Source organism: Hemibagrus wyckioides, linkage group LG18 (assembly GCF_019097595.1).
Source record: "Hemibagrus wyckioides isolate EC202008001 linkage group LG18, SWU_Hwy_1.0, whole genome shotgun sequence".
Classification (NCBI taxonomy): domain Eukaryota; kingdom Metazoa; phylum Chordata; class Actinopteri; order Siluriformes; family Bagridae; genus Hemibagrus; species Hemibagrus wyckioides.
The window spans coordinates 9,206,305-9,217,377 of NC_080727.1; positions in this window are offsets into that span (position 1 = coordinate 9,206,305).

The window sequence follows — 11,073 nt, forward strand, 5'->3', positions numbered from 1 at the left end:
TTCATTGCTTTGTCATTGGCAGGTGCTAAAATGGATGTGATGATGGATCATTTGGGAGCTTGGGAAAATACTGCTGGATTGAGCTGGGATGTTCCATGAATCTTAGGAACGGCAATGTTCTATGCGATTCGTAGAAAACACTGCACAAATCTTGTTCTTGTACTATAATTTACACCACTGATCTCACAATTTAATAAGAGGGAGATTAAATTGGTGCATAATGTTTGTAATGAAACATATTACATCAAAAAATAATCCTGGTTGATGTTAAACTCATTTGTAATATATGCCTATTTGCTAAATGTTGAGGTAGACAGTTTTTCAGATTTGTAAAGTAAGCTCTACAAGAACTGTGCTTATGCAACAGTTCCAGCAACTTACTGAACTAAGTGGTAGCTTAGTGGTAAAGGCATTGGACTACTGGTCAGAAGCTGTGAGTTGTGAATCCCAGGTCCACCGAGCTGCCACTGCTGGGCCCATGAGCAAGGCCCTTAACCCTCAATTGCTCAGTTTTAATTAAAAAAAAAAAAAAAGATAAATTGTAAGCTGCTCTATTTACCTCTGGATAAAGGTGTCTGCCAAATGTAGACGTACTGCTATTGTAGTAATATGTATTATTAAGTTATAGTAAAAAGAGTCTTCAAGTAGCTCACTCAAGTAAAAGTAAAGAAGTCATCTGGTGAAAAGATATGTTCATTATCTTTAAAATATCTATACCTCTATATCTGAGGAATGCTTAGTAATAGTTGTGTTAACTAATCAGCTATGCTGAAGTGATCAACACCTCAAGTATTAACAGTATACTGTGTACAGAAATGTGCCGTTACCAATATTAACAAAATACAGTTGGGGTTTCAGAAGTTTGTTACATCTAGCTATCTAGCTCATATTCATTCATACGTGTTTCGGATTTAGCCCCTTACACATTATCCTGAGTGCTACCTCTTTGAAGCACATAGATACTGTATATTTAAAACAAGGCAAATGCTTACAAGTATCAAAGTGACATCTTTGTTAAATACAGAGCTTTTATACTATTAGGCATCAAGTGATCAGGCTAGCTAATGACCTATCTGTCCATGTTTCAGCAGGTTGGACATTGAGCTGTGAAATACCTCCACAGGCTTTAAACTGAAGATCAAACTGAAGATCTGATAAAATGGGTTCATCTGTCTCCACTGTCTCAGCTTTTATAGCTTTCAAATAAATTCGTTTTTTGGTTCTTTCCTTAATTCAGGAAATGTGACAAAAATATTTGAGGGTAGTAATATTTAAATAAGTAGTGGATATTTATATATCCTGTGTCCATATTTGAACCACACACAGACAGAGATTATTCTGACCAGTCATTACATTTCATTGCAGTGGTTAATGACATAATCCCTAGCAGCAGCGTATTCTGATCTGGTTGAGATCAGAGAAAGAAAGAAAGGGGGGGGGGAGTGGGAGAGAGAGAGAGAGAGAGAGAGAGGGGGAGGGAAATTATAGTCTTTATTAGACTGTGCTATGTCATTAAGCTCCAGGGCATTGTGGGTATGTCTGAACCCAGGTGGGCTACATGGAATGTTCTGAGTCTGTGTGTGTGTGTGTGTGTGTGTGTTACAAGTAGCAGAACAGGGTTTAAGATCTGCCTCTTGATGTCTGGCTCTGTTGGAATTGTCAGTAGATCAGTGCACATACACACACACACACACACACACACACACATACAGACACACATATGTTAAAGTCATTAGTAGGGTAGTCTTGCAGCGAACCAACAGCATCCTATTACACTATTATACTGTGGGAACAAAAGGATACTCTCTCTCTCTGTGTGTGTGTGTGTGTGTGTGTGTGTGTGTGAGAGAGAGAGAGAGAGATTATAAACTTATGCATCTGATCTTATTTAAAAGACTGTACAAGCAATGTATATGATGCTTGAAAAAGCTGTCTTTATGAGTGTGTTTGTTCAATCCGACCACCATGTGATTTAGTACTTGTTACAGTGGTAGTTTTAACAGGAAGGTCTAGCTCTTTGATGGGCCCTGTCATGATATCCTCCTCCTAAATCTTTCCATACATCAGTTTCTGCTCCTACTGATCTCTGCTCTTTCACATACCTGTTAATCAGTCCCTGCTCTTGAACTTATGGATGGGTGAACAAATCAGTAGTCACGGTGTCTGGGACAAGAAAAATCTGTTATCCATCCATCCATTTCCTGTACAGTTTATCCTACACAGGGTTTGGGGGGAATGTGGATTCCATCCCTGGGGACTCAGGGCACAAGGTGGGGGCCAACCTGGCTGATATTTCAACCCATCAGAGGGCACAATTGCACACACATACACACATATTCACATACACACTCACACGCTACAGACAATATAGAGATGCCAATCAGTGTACAGTACATACCTTTAGACTGGGGGAGGAAACCAGAGAGAGAAAACCCTAAAGCATCGAGAGAATATACAGTATAACCTCCATGCACACATGGTGGAGGCAGGATTCTGGCCCTGAGCCTAGTCTAAAGGTTCCCAAACATCAGGGGCAAACATCCCCAAACTGACATTATGAATTTCCTGCATCAACCGTCGCATTCTTTAAAATCCAGATCTAAAATATAGTACTACAGAACTACATTTTATTATGTTAGTAACATATTAAGTTTAACATTCGTGACTAAAATCCAAAGGAATATTCCTTGCACTGACATACCAGTCAAGTGGGATGTGTTGTGTTATTTAAGGAAATGAATGTATGCCAGGCTGGTGTGATATAGTAGCATGATACTTGAGGCGTGATTTTGCATTCGTGAAGCAGAAGCAGCAGTAACATGGAAGGAATTATTATGTTCTCACTCGCTGTCTTACATCCAGATGAGCTAAAAGTGACATCCGCTAAACGGCTCATCAGTGCCAAAACATTCATCAGATTTCCGAGTCAAACTGTAAAATATTTGGTTCCATTCACAGCAATTAAACATACTGACAAACTCTGTCTCAGTTTTAAATCTGGCAGGTTTAAATCTGGCTGGTGTCATCATGATTACTGTCATGAGCTGCATCTCAAATTGAAAATATTTTCTAGTCTAGAAAATTTTAGAAGTCTGGTTTGCAAAACCTGACCTTGTATGGTTTTAAAATATGAAAAAGTAACTGTAATAGGAAAACCAGTGAGTGGTAGTCACTAACAATAACAGTCAGACATAGTACATAATTCTGTGATTTAAGAAACAATAGTAGTTTGTTTTGAAGACAGAGATGGATTGAAATTTGTCCAATTTTTTTGTTTACTGATGTACATTAGTGCTGAGTGTCAGGAAAGTAAAAAACACTAAAAACAGCACATATTAATTGGCACATGGTTTGTCTGAATGTGAACCCCATATGGTCGCCACACCTTGTTTGGGAAACCTTGGTCTAGTCAGTTAGATTTCCAAGCAACCAAAATATGAGACTGGGCGAAAATTATTATTGCTTTTACTTGCCTGGTGGACTATTAAATTAGTTCATGATTTCCACACCTGATCAGTCCTTGCCTTTGTGTCACACACTCACACCAAGTCAGTCTCAGCTTCTTCCCAAGTGGGGAAAGCCCACAGACTCACAGTCTCAATAGGTTGGATATAAGTACTCCTTTATTTTATATTGTGAAATGAAGTCCAGCATGGTTGTTAACTTTGCACAGTGTTCTGTATTTAGTAATGTGTGGTTAACAGTTGTCTAGGAGGATGATAAGGAAGGTATGCATCAGGACTCTTCTCTGTTCTGGCACCTCGGTAGTGGACTGAACTTCCCCTAGACATCTGAACACCTGAGTCTTCAAACAACATCTAAAGAGCCACCTCTTCCTGAAATACGTCAACTAGCACTTACTACTTTCCTGTGTATTTTGGTGTGTTATATTTCCTCACATCAGAGATATAGACTCACAGAAAACCAGTATTAATGTATTCATTGATAGACACTTCTGCCAGCTGCCGTAAATGGAAATGGAATTGATGCATGCTTAAGTCAATGTAGTAGATTTTTTTGTGTGGAGGTCACAATTCATAATCAAATATCAAATCAAATATCAGATGCCAGTTTCATAATAGCAGGATGTCCGAAATGGTTGCATGAAAGAAGCAAACCAACAAAATGCAGAATCTTCAGAAATTCACCAGGCCTCATGAAGATTATGTGTTGATGTAAGATAAGACCTTTTGCCATTTCTGCAGGTTGCTTCACTCACAGTTCAAAATATTAACCATGCATTGATATGTTGATTCATAAATTCAATTCAATTTTATTTGTACAGTGCTTTTAACCGTGGACATTGTCACAAAGCAGCTTAATTTAGGATATAAAATGTACATTTTAAATGTATGCCTAATAAGCAAGCCAGAGGTAATATCGACAAGGATATCAATGATGAACCAGAAGAACCAGACCCAAAAGGAAAAGCATCTCAGTGACACCAGACAGTGTGATTATAAAACATTTCTCTTCTATATAGTGTACTATATGGTAACATAATGCAAATTCATTCTAGTTTTAACCTAATGTCTATTTTGTTGAAGAGATCAGCTGTTCAGTGATGGAGTATTGAGTGCAAAACTATTCATCTGCTGATCGATTGCATTCCGAAGTCTTCATTATGGTTTCTAAGTGGTACTATCCAGAGCAAACCCATGTATTTAGGCTGTTCATGCAGCAAATCATGAAACTATGCAGATACCTAACAAGACTGCAATCAGTCCTGGTTTGTTAGAGGGCACTAGCTAGCCTGTTGTAGGGCACTAGATTCTAGCCCCGAGCTTTTTACTTTTAAATGTCAATAGAATAATGGTTGCCTTGTGGGCAGTGGAATTCTTTCCTGATGAATCTTACAGTGAGTCTTCAGTAGCCACCCTGATTGACGCTACCACTTTCTGAGGTTGAAGTTGAAAAGCACATTCTGTACAAATGTTTACTTAAAAATGAAAGCCTATAATTACACACTGGTGTACAGAATCAATTATTGCTGACTCCCTGTGTGTTTTCTTTTCACATGCTAAAAGTAAGGTTTGATACAAACAGATATAGAATACAAATGTAGAAATATGTGTTATATTATAGAATACACTTACTCTTTTTAGCCAAAATGTTTGTTAAGTGTTCAGGCATTTTCATTCATTGATTTCTCTCCATTAACCGCTTTATCCTGGTCAGAGTGGTGGTCGTGTCATGAGCCAAGTGTAGGAAATGATAGGTGGTATTTCTGTTCCTGACCTTTGAAGGCAAGCCTCATCCATTACAACCACACACAGATTTTCCACTCCAAAATCTTAAACACACACATTAGTACAGATATACTGTGTGTACTGTGTCTGTTTACAGATAAATATCAACAACTACACATGGGATCCATTACCGAGATAATTAGTCTGTTTCTCTTCTGTACACACAGAGATACCACTCACGTTTGAAGAGTGTGATGGAAAACGAACAAAGCAGCCCAATGCAGATGAATCATGTGATCACAGAAACAAAACAGTGATTGCGTTTTTCAGTATATATACAGTCGCATATATGAATACTTAACTGAGAGAGCACACATGACCTTTACTTCTAACACTAATTACTTGGAAGGTTATAAAGGAGGTTAAACATGTAATGGGAAAGTGGAGTGACGTACCAAAAAGCACAAAACATCCTTTCCTTCATTTTCATCAATTTTCTATACTGCACAAGGTTACCAGGAACCTGGAACCATTCCCAAGGACAGAGGGCACAAGGTGGGGAAAACCCTTGACAGGGTGTCAACGCATCACAGGGCACACACACACACACAGGACAATTTAGAGATGCTGAGCAACCTACAACACATCATGGACTGGGGAGGAAACATACAAACTCTGTGCACAAAGAGTGGAGGTGGGAATTGAACCCCCAACCTCAGAGGTGTGAGCCATCCGAGCTAACCAATAAGCGACTGTGCCCCTGTTTCCTGTACTGTATTGTAAAACACAGCAAGTAAAACAGCCAGTAAAAACAAGCCTTGTTAAGGGAGCACTGTATTTACACAGAAGGCAAAGAGTTTAAAAATAAATATTGTATACGATTCTTCCCCTCTGTTGGTGTTTTGATCAAATTTATGAGGATTATAATGATAGAAAGCAGTCTAAATCTCCCATGGTTTTTCAATTCAGCCTAGATCTAGAATCAGTGAAGGCAACAACATACATCATTTTCATACTCATCAAACCATTCAGTGAAGCGTTGTACCCTGTAGATGGGGCATGTTATTCTGGGTGACACCATGCCCATTAGGATAGAAATCATTGTGGGATAAAGGTAATTAGCCTCAAAAATAGTGTATAGAATTGCAGCAACCCTTCCCTCAACAAGAGGGCATCTGTGCAGTGGTGGGCATAAGTCTACATGAGTTACATGACTGTATTCAGTGTATTGATCAGTGAACAGTGATTGGTAAGGTGCTTGGCTAGGTTTCTGGTTGGTCATGGTTTTCTTTGCCATACTCCTGTTTATATCATGGTTTGCTATTGCTGCCTGAGTGTTTCTAAAAACCTGAACCAGGCTGAGGTAACAGAAGCTACAGTTATGTTGACTACTCTTAGGTCTAATGCCTACATTGATATGACATTACTATTCTATGCTTGGTACACAGAAAAAAAATTACAACCTATTCTTATTTTGGGATGCATAGTGGAATAATCACCTGGCCAGAGGTTGTACTACATAGGATAAATACAGAATCTTACTGTAAGTCATCCAAAGGGGAGACTTGTGGGAGTTATCCATGATAATTTGATGATATACACCAACAGGCATAACATTATGAGCACTGAGAGGTGATGTGAATAACACTGATCATCTCCTCATCATGGCACCTGTCAGTGGGTGGGATATATTAGGCAGCAAGTGAACATCCTCAAAGTTGATGTGTTAGAAGCAGGAAAAATGGGCAAGCATAAGGATTTGAGCGAGTTTGACGAAGGGCCAAATTGTGATGGCTAGCCTTGGGGGTATATTATCTCAAATATGCCCTTCAAGTGTGCACAGTATATGTCAGAAAAAAAAGTATGGATTACCCAGGCTCTCTTTGTGCATAATAAACCATCTCTTTGACTACACTCTAGGGTTATACAATCTTATCTTATGTTTTTGATAAGCTAGAAAGATTCACAACATATCAGCAAAATGCACCAAAGCACCAGTTACGTTTATCCACTCGTTTATTTATTGCCATCTGCATATGGTGGGATGTAGCAGAAAAATGCCCCAATGCCTTGACAGAATCTTTCTTTCTAAAAATTGTCTTTATAACCTTTGTACAATGGTGGATCTCTTCATGAAACCCCTGCCCAAAATTTGTCCCTGTAAAAGTGTATTTTAACAGCCTGTGGGAGTTTGTGGGTTGAGGTTTTGTATAAAGATTGTGATAATGGACAGTAATCGGGGGAATTGCATATTAATATCTGGCCATTTGAATGCCTGCTTTCTATACACTCTGGGTTCATCCTATAATGATTTGCTGTCTTTTTTGGTTCCAGTTTCAAGCAAAGACAAGCTGGTTTATGTGGTTTCGCTTTTACCTTGTGTTCTGCATGACTTAGGGCTGAGATTAGCCTGCTTCAATAAACCGCATATGCGAATTGCCAGACTGATGTGTAATGGTTAGACATCAGCTGATCCTAAACATAATAAACTCTTACAAAAAAGGATTCCTAAACGGTTCTTTGAATGGTTAATAGTTTTAGTGTTCCAAAAAAGGTTTTCTTTTCGCTTTGTCTAAAGGGTTCAACATAAAACTTTTAAGGGTTCAGCCAGAGGCAAAGAAGGACTTAATTTATGGTGCTAAATTACTTTTTTTTGGGTACTGCGACAGGTATGTGCTTTCTGTTAGTCTTAACACTTAACATATATAGAAACTTTACCATGCATACATGGTAAGGTTTCTATATATATTTATTCACAGGCAATGGAATATGTGGATTAATGGTGTGGTGTATTAAAGTGTGCGTGTTCAAGTGTGCATTTTTCTCTGTTAATGTCTTTTACAGAGCCCACAATACCTTAGAAAGTGCACAGAATATCCAGACGTTTTTTTTTTTTTTTTTCCCTTTCAGAACATTGCGAAAACATTTTCACAAACAGGAATATGTCATATATCAGATGTTTAAAAAAAGATGGATTTTTTATTATTGTTTGTTTTTCTTTTTGTGTCATCTGGAATAGAAAAACTTGGATTAAAAAGAGCATACGAGCATTCTGCCTAGCTAGCCTCAGTTGGGAAGCCATTCAATAGGTCGAAAATCTTGTGCCAGCCAAAGTTATAGATATGTAAATACCTGGGAATAACTTTATATGTACGTCCATACTCAAGCTATATGCATAAAATGCAAATACAATGATTACAACTGTGGAAAAAATGTACTATACACTGTCAGCAGTTTGGATCTAAGAAACTCAAGAAATAACACTGGTCATGTGGAAATAAGCAATGCCCCACAAATAAGCTGTACCATGAAGACATCTGAAGACATAAACAACAAACAATTACTAGAGTTACAAAATGTATACAGCTTGTTACACATCAATCATTACACATCTAAAATATAACCATAAAGAGTGTTAAATTAGTTCTAAAAGTCCAAAGCAGATGTGAAAAACTTGTCTAAATGAGCAGAAACTGTTTACTGTACACTGTTACTGATTATAAGTGCTGTTTTTGTTCTTTTTCCCACTCCACAGAGAGCAGTAAACCTGCCATCTCATACATAAACCAACTAAACACACACACACACACACACAAACACCATGAACTAGATCATCTCTGATGCACACATTCTCACATGGTGCATGTGCATGTGTGTATTAAAATATATATTCCTCTTGGGGCCTAATAAAAAATACACTCACCATGTGTTTATGCAATGCCTTGTGAATACGCAACTGGCTGTTTTATTGAAGAGGAACTTTTTCCGAATTTTCATATAATCTACTTGCTGAGTAAAAAAATAAGCAAAAGTGTATTTTCTAAGTTCTTTACAAAGTATTTAAAGCTCAAGAAGTTCCTCTCAACTCTCTGTATAAAAAGTTAATTCATGGGCCAATCCACGTGGCACTACTTCAAGCACTGCATTCAACCCAGTAGGAGCTGAGATAATGGCAGTATTTTGGTGATCCAGCAACATGCTATGTGTTTCGTTTGCAACTCCCTTTTATTTCGATTGCCTATCATATACTATATGCCCAAAAGATTATAGACAAATTCATCACAACCATATCTCCTTTCTGAACACCCCTATTTAGGTTTAGTCTCTATTTGCTTTTAGTAATATCCTCTAGTCTCCTGTGAAGGCTTTTCACTAGTTTTTGGAGTGTGTCTGTGGGGATTTGTGTTCATTCAGCTATAACGGCATTAATGATATGATGTCAGGTTTTCGGGTTGGGTGAGGATGTTTGGGGTTTCGTCGCTGTTTCAGTTCATCCCAAAGGTGTTCAATGGGGTTGAGGTCAGGGATCTGTGCAGACCGTTTTGACAAACCATGTCTTCATGGAGCTCTGTCATGTGTGCACAGGAGCTCTGTCATGCTGAAACATGTTTGGGCCACTTAGTCCCAGTGAAGCAAAACACTAGAAGTCATCCTATACAACTTTATGGCAACACTTTGGGGAAGACCCACATATGTACGTGATGGCCAAAATTTCTAAAAACAAAAGTTACAAATAGTGTAGCTTTCTTTTAGATGGATTACCAAGTGACCTGTTGTACAGTATATAAGAAAGGGGCAGTGTGTGGAAGTGTGTTTATTCAATTTTTTTTTACAAGGTTCTCATTTGTGTTCTGTGCAAGAGAGCTGCCAAAGAAAACCATGTGTCAAACCGAGTTCATTTAAATTATGCTCAACACACACACACACACACAGAAATAATCAGTACTCGTGACCTCAGTGAAATGAATAATAATGAATGACATCTGAATGCCTTCATGAACCTGGCTGTCACTGTGTTTACGGAAATGGACTCAGTCTGTAGCTGATTCTGAAATGACACCCTATCCCTATAAACTACACAAGTTAGTAGTGTTCACTCTGTAATTAGGCTACCATATGTGGACTAGGAGGTTGTTTGACATTTAGATGAAGTAGACACCTGGTCACTGAGGAAGTAACATAAGGTTTAAAAGCTTCCTTCTACTATTTGACATATTATTAATCAAATAACAAGACAGAGTTTAAAACAAGGCATACAACATGCGACAGGATATTACAGAGCTCTTCAAAAACTCACTAAATACATTTAAGTTTGAAGCATGAACCCGGGTTAGAAATGTGGTTAGAGGAAAGCTGTAAATCTCTAACACTGTTAATGTCAATAAGGAATTATGTAAGGAATAAAACACAACAGTGTGTTCTGTTATAGGACAACAATCAAATCAAATAAAACAACTTGAGGTGTATTCCTTTTATTTCACAATATTCTGCCAGTCAGTATAATTTTTAATTGATTAATGAACTTCATGTTATACCTTGAAGCATCTCTTAAAGAAAGTTTTATTACATCAAAAATGGCATGTTAAACAACAATATTTTAACATGCTTATTATTAGATAGAATTATTATTTTGCTAGTTTGCAAAATTCTAAATGATGCAAAATCCAATATGCCAATGGGTGCATGACTCAAGGATTCAATAGAAAAAAGATTACAACTCTAGGACAAATGGTTCAGAGGTTATAAGAAAAAATGGACCTTGAAGATTTGCCTGTTGGTGGGGCTACAGAGATGGATGGATTGACCCCATCAAAGAAAGAAAGAAAGAAAGAAAGAAAGAAAGAAAGAAAGAAAGAAAGAAAGAAAGAAAGAAAGAAAGAAAGAAAGAAAGAAAGAAAGAAAGAAAGCTGTTGCCAAGCTGAATATAATTCTTCATTCCTATGACTTCATTAATGCCTTTCACAGAGTACAAAGTGGAATAATTCTAGGAAATATTGAAAATAATAGAAGGAAACATTGTTAAAATGGACAATTCTGAAAACAAAAAATGCACTTAAGCCTTAAGCCAAGAGCTCAGCTTTCAGCCTTAAGAAGAAATGCCAGT